At 43.1% G+C, this 6,193-nt stretch overlaps 1 non-coding gene across 1 annotated transcript; it reads right to left on the reverse strand.

Annotated features, from left to right (window-relative positions):
• Positions 1-5,061: 5,061 nt before the first annotated feature.
• LOC136385185 (small Cajal body-specific RNA 1) lies at positions 5,062-5,208 on the reverse strand. The gene has a single exon (XR_010747786.1). It is a non-coding gene; the product is annotated as a small Cajal body-specific RNA 1 (non-coding RNA).
• Positions 5,209-6,193: the final 985 nt, after the last annotated feature.

Genomic DNA, 6,193 nt, shown 5'->3' on the forward strand with positions numbered 1-6,193 from the left:
GTATATAATCCTGCTATAAACTTTTATGTACACTCTTGGACCTATGTTTTCAATTCTCATGGGTAGATACTCGGGAGTAGCTGGGTCATATGGTAACTCTGTGCTTTAACCTTTTTTTTTTTTTTCTTTTAAGTGAGAGGAGGGGAGATAGACAGACTCCTGCATACGCCCTGAACAGAATCCACCTGGCAACCTCCCTCTGGGGCCGATGCTATCCTCAACCCAGCTATCCTCAGCTCCTGAGGCTGATGGACCAACTGAGCCACTGGCTGTGAGAGGTGAAGAGAAACAGAGGGGCAATAAGGAGGGGAAGAGAAGCAGATGGTCACTTCTCATGTGTGTTCTGACAGAGAATCGAACCTGAGACATCCACACACTGGACCAACCCTCTATCCACTGAGCCAACCAGCCAGAGCTATGTTTTAACCTTTTGAGTAACTGCCAAACTGTTTCTAAAAGCAGCTGCACAATTTTAGATTCCCCCATCAATACATAAGGGTCCCCATTTCTCTACATCCTCACCAACACTTGTTATTAACTGTTCTTTGTTTTAAGTGAGAGAGAGTGACAGACAGACAGGAAGGAGGAGAAATGAGAAGCATCAACTCATAGTTGTGGCACCTTAGTTTTTCACTGATTGCTTTTTCATATGTGCTTTGATACAGGAGTTCCAGCTGAGCCAGTGACCCCTTGCTCAAGCCAGCGACCTTCAGTTTCAAGCCAGTGACCTTTGGGCTCAAGCCAGTGACCATAGAGTCATATCTATGATCCCACGCTTAAGCCAGCGACCTCAGGGTTTTGTTTTTTTTTGTTTGTTTGTTTGTTTGTTTTTATTTATTCATTTTAGAGAGGAGAGAGAGAGAGGAGAGAGAGACAGAGAGAGAGGAGCTGGAAGCATCAATTCCCATATGTGCCTTAACCAGGCAAGCCCAGGGTTTCGAACCGGCGACCTCAGCATTTCCAGATCGATGCTTTATCCACTGCGCCACCACAGGTCAGGCTACCTCAGGGTTTTATTTATTTATTTTTTTGTTTGTTTGTTTGTTTATTTATTTTTACAGAGACAGAGAGTGAGTCAGAGAGAGGGATAGACAGGGACAGACAGACAGGAATAGAGAGAGATGAGAAGCATCAATCATTAGTTTTTCATTGCGCATTGCAACACCTTAGTTGTTCATTGATTGCTTTCTCATATGTGCCTTGACTGCGGGCCTTCAGCAGACCGAGTAACCCCTTGCTGGAGCCAGCAACCTTGGGTTCAAGCTAGTGGGCTTTTTGCTCAAACCAGATGAGCCTGTGCTCAAGCTGGCGACCTCGGGGTCTCGAACCTGGGTCCTCTGCATCCCAGTCTGACGCTCTATTTACTGCGCCACCACCTGGTCAGGCAACCTCAGGGTTTTGAACCTGGATCCTCAGCATCCCAGGTCAATACTCTGCCCACTGTGTCACCACCTGGTCAAGCAACTATCTTTTTTTATTGTAATCATTCTAGTGAGTATGAAGTGATATCTCATTGTAGTTCTATTGGCATTTCCTTAAGAACTGGTAATGTTGAGCATCTTTGCATGCACTTATTGATCATTTATGTATCTCCTTTGGAGAAATGTCTATTCAGATCCTTTGCCTTGTTTTAAATGGATTGTCTTTGTTGTAATTTCCATTTATATTTGGTTACTAATCTCTTATCAGATATAAGATTTGCAAGTGTATTCTCTCATTCTGTGGGTTGTGTTTTTACTTTCTTTTTTATTTATTAATTTTTTAGAGAGAGGGGAAGGAAGAGAGAAAGAGAAACATGGATTTGTTGTTCCACTTATTTATGCATTTATTGGTTGATTCTTGTTTGTGCCCTGATGAGGGATGGAACCAGCAACCTTGGCATATTGGGACAATGCTATAACCAACCGAGCTACCCAGACAGGGTGTCTTTTTCCTTTCTTGGTAGTATCTTTTGAAGCACAAATTTAAAATTTTTGAATAAGTCCAATTTGTTTATTTATTTTTTTGTTGCTTAAGTTTTTGGTGCCATAGCTAAGAAACCATTGTTTAATCCATGGTTATTAAGATTTATACCTTTATTTTCTCTTAACAGTTTTCTCATTTTAGCTGATCCATTTTGAGTTAGTATTTGTATATGATGTGAGGTAGTGAGCCAACTTCATTCTTTTGTATGTGGATTTCCAGTTGTCCTAATACCTATCTACTGAAAAAACACTAGCCTTTCCTCATTGAACTGTCTAGGAACCTTTGTAAAAATCAATTGACTATAAATGCATAGGTTTATTTTTACATTTTCAATGTTATTCCATTGATGTTTGCTGTCTTTTTTTTTTTTTTTTTTTTTTGTATTTTTCTGAAGCTGGAAATGGGGAGAGGCAGTCAGACAGACTCTGGCATGCGCCCAACCGGGATCCACCCGGCATGCCCACCAGGGGCGATGCTCTGCCCACCAGGGGGCGATGCTCTGCCCCTCCGGGGCGTCGCTCTGCCACGACCAGAGCCACTCTAGCGCCTGGGGCAGAGGCCAAGGAGCCATCCCCAGCGCCCCGGAGCCTTGGCTGTGGGAGGGGAAGAGAGAGACAGAGGAAGGAGGGGCGGGGTAGAGAAGCAAATGGGCGCTTTTCCTATGTGCCCTGGCCGGGAATCGAACCCGGGTCCCCCTCACGCCAGGCCGACGCTCTACCGCTGAGCCAACCGGCCAGGGCCTGTTTGCTGTCTTTATACCTGTAGTACATTGTCTCAATTACTGACCCTTTGAAGGGAAATGTGAATACTCTAATTTCGTGCTTCTTTTTCAAATTTGTTTTGGCTATTCTGGGTCCCTTGAAGTTTTATATAAATTCTAAGATCAGCTCTCAATTTCTTTAAAAAGGGCAGTTGGAATTTTGATAAAGATCACATTGAGTGGATAAAGCGTCGACCTGGAATGCTGAGGTCACCGGTTCAAGACCCTGGGCTTGCCTGGTCAAGGCACATATGGGAGTTGAAGCTTCCTGCTCCTCCCCCCTTTCTCTCTCTCTCTCTCTCTCTCTCTCTCTCTCTCTCTCTCCTCTAAAAAATGAATAAATTTTTTTAAAAAGATCACATTGAATCTGTAGATCTGTTTGAGTTGTATTACCAACTTTAAAGTTTTCCAATCTATGATTGTGAGATTTCTTTCCATTATTTAGGTATTCTTTAATTTCTTTTTTTCTTTTTTTTTTTTTCTTTTTTTCTTTTTGTATTTACAGAGACAGAGGGGGGGGGACAGACAGACAGAAACGGAGAGGGATGAGAAGCATCAATCATTAGTTTTTCGTTGTGACATCTTAGTTGTTCATTGATAGCTTTCTCATATGTGCCTTGACCGCGGGCCTTCAGCAGACCAAGTAACCCCTTGCTGGAGCCAGTGACCTTGGGTTCAAGCTGGTGGGCTTTGGCTCAAACCAGATGAGCCCGTGCTCAAGCTGGCGACTTCGGGGTCTTGAACCTGGGTCCTCTGCATCCCAGTCCAATGCTCTATCCACTGCGCCACTGCCTGGTCAGGCTCCATATTTATTTTATTAGATATATTTCTATTTATCTTATTCTTTTTGATGTTATAAATGGAATTCTTTTAACTTCATTTGCATATTATTTATTTCTAGTTTATAGAAATACAGTTGATTTTTGTATATTGATCTTATATCCTGCAACCTTACTAAACTTGTTTATTAGTTCTAAGTTTTTGTGTGAATTCTCTAGGATTTTATTTTTATTTGTTTGTTTGTTTGTTTTTAGCAAAAGAGAGAGAGGGATAGAGAGACAGACAGTAGGGCAAGAAGGGAAAGAGATGAGAAGCATTAACTCATAGTTGCAGCATTTTAGTTGTTTATTGATTACTTTCTCATACATGCCTTGACCAGGGGGCTCCAGTTAAGCCAGTGACCTTGGGCTTAAGCCAGCGACTTTGAGCTTCAAACCAGTGACCTTGGGCTCAAACTAGCAACCACAGGATCATGCCTAAGATCCCATGCTCAAACCAGTGAACCTGTGCTCAAGCTGGTGAGCTGGCGCTTGTCAGATGAGCCCACACTCAAGCTGGTGACCTCAGGGTTTTAAACCTAGGTTCTTAGTGTCCCAGGTCAATGCTCTATCCACTGCACCACTACTGGTCAGGCTCTAGGGTTTTTTAACATAGAAAGACATATATATCCTCTACATACAGAGATAGTTTAATTTTTTTTTCTATCTGAATGCCTTTTATTTCTTTTTATGCCCTGGCAGACTTTGTTTTAGGGACTGTATTGCCAGTAGCCATGGCCACTATCACAGCCGCCTGGCCCATGCAGGTTCACAATTGATTCAGACAGATGATAATGAAACAACGGAGCCAAGAACTGGTGGTCCATACCTTTAATCCTAGCTCGCACCAGGTGGGCGAGAAATACACACAGTGGGAAAACACTTCCCATTCCATTCAGGGCTCCCAAAGCCACTGACTTATCCAAGTTTTCCCTGGATCAAAGGTTTGTACCTTATTCACCTCTGTTCCCTATCTCCTTCTCTTTGCACAAACTCTGCACAAAATGGCTTCTCCTTCAGCACTCTGCCATCTTGGCTGCTTCTCCTCTGCAATGCTAAATTCAGGATCCCAGTGAGCGAAAGCCACTGGTCTCACTTTATTTTATAGTGTAGAAATTAAAGCCTTTAAGCCAGTATACAAATAAGGAAGTCTCTGATGCAAAGATACTTATCTGAGGCATAAATGAGATTCCTCATAAAAGTGTACCACCCCACATCATGCAACAGTCAAGGGTGTGGGGAAAAGCTTAGTGTTGAGAAGATCTTAGTATTAAAAGGATGGGAAAGGTTTAGTCTTAAAACTAAGCCTTAGGCTATAATGACTTTGCCTGCTTACAGCCTGTCTCCCACACCCAATGCAAACTATAAGCGAGCAAACATATATATCATATTTACAAACTTATTTGACCAACAGGGACTATCTTGATTTTTCCTTTAGGAAATAGAAAGAAAACTGGTGGTCACTGGGCATCAGGAATTTTATTTCTGTGCTCCTCTCCCCCTCATTATTTTTCCCCCAGTTGTGCCACTGAGATATAACTCAGAGTATGTCTTTACACATTGGGCTTAAAAGACTTATGGCTTTTGTTTTAATATTGTACTTATTAAACCAAGTTATCACAACATATTACAAGCCTTTGACATGCCTATTATTATCCTCTTCTTCCTTTTCTTCTTCTTCTTTTAGCAAGAGAGAAAAAAACAGGAAAGGAGAGAGATGAGAAGCATCAACTTGTAGTTGTGGCACTTTCGTTGTTCATTGATTGCTTCTCATATGTGCCTTGACCAGGGGGCTCCAGCAGAGCCAGTGACCCCTTGCTCAAGCCAATGCCCTGGGCCCAAGCCAGTGACCCTTGGGGCTTCTTGGGCAGATAAAATATATTATGTTCACTTTGTTAAAGATTGTGCTGCCCACGTGGAAGCCCGTCACCCAGGTGATTGCTTGGGATGGGCATGATTATGTTAATATGTGATGGGGGAGGGCTTTTGCGCCAAAAGGTTTTCTTGTGTTTTTTTTTTTTACAGGGACAGAGAGAGAGTCAGAGAGAGAGATGGTGTAAAGGCTGTAGCCTTAGCCAGGGCTACTATTACAGCCGCCACCTGGCCCATGCAGGTTCGCATTGGATTCGGACAGTTGGTAAAGAAACAACGGAGCCACAAACTGATGGGCCATCGTCTTTAATCCTAGCTTGCACCCGGCAGGCAAGTGAAAATACACACTGGGCTCCAAAAGCCACTCACATTCAGTGCTCACAAAGCCACTGACTTATCCGAGTTTCCTAGAATCAAAGGTTTCTAGCTCACCAGCCTTATTCTCCTCAGTTCCCCATCTCCTTCCTTATCCCAGATACAAACACTACACAAACTGGCATCTCACTCAGCACTCCGCCATCTTGGCTGCTTCTCCTGACCTACTCCACGTGGCCTCCTTCTGCTGCTGGCTCTACTCTCTCCTCTAATGATAATCTCAGGAACCAAGAGAGCAAACTCCCGTTTTGCCCCCACTTTATACTGTAGCTTCACAACCTCTAATCCAATATACAAAGTAGGGAAGTCTCTAATACAAAGTCACTTCTCTGAGGCATGATTGGATTGTACCACCCCACATTAAAAAGGGTAGGAAAGGCTTAATCCCAAAACCAAGCCCCAG

The sequence above is a fragment of the Saccopteryx leptura genome, chromosome 13 (assembly GCF_036850995.1).
Source record: "Saccopteryx leptura isolate mSacLep1 chromosome 13, mSacLep1_pri_phased_curated, whole genome shotgun sequence".
Lineage (NCBI taxonomy): Eukaryota > Metazoa > Chordata > Mammalia > Chiroptera > Emballonuridae > Saccopteryx > Saccopteryx leptura.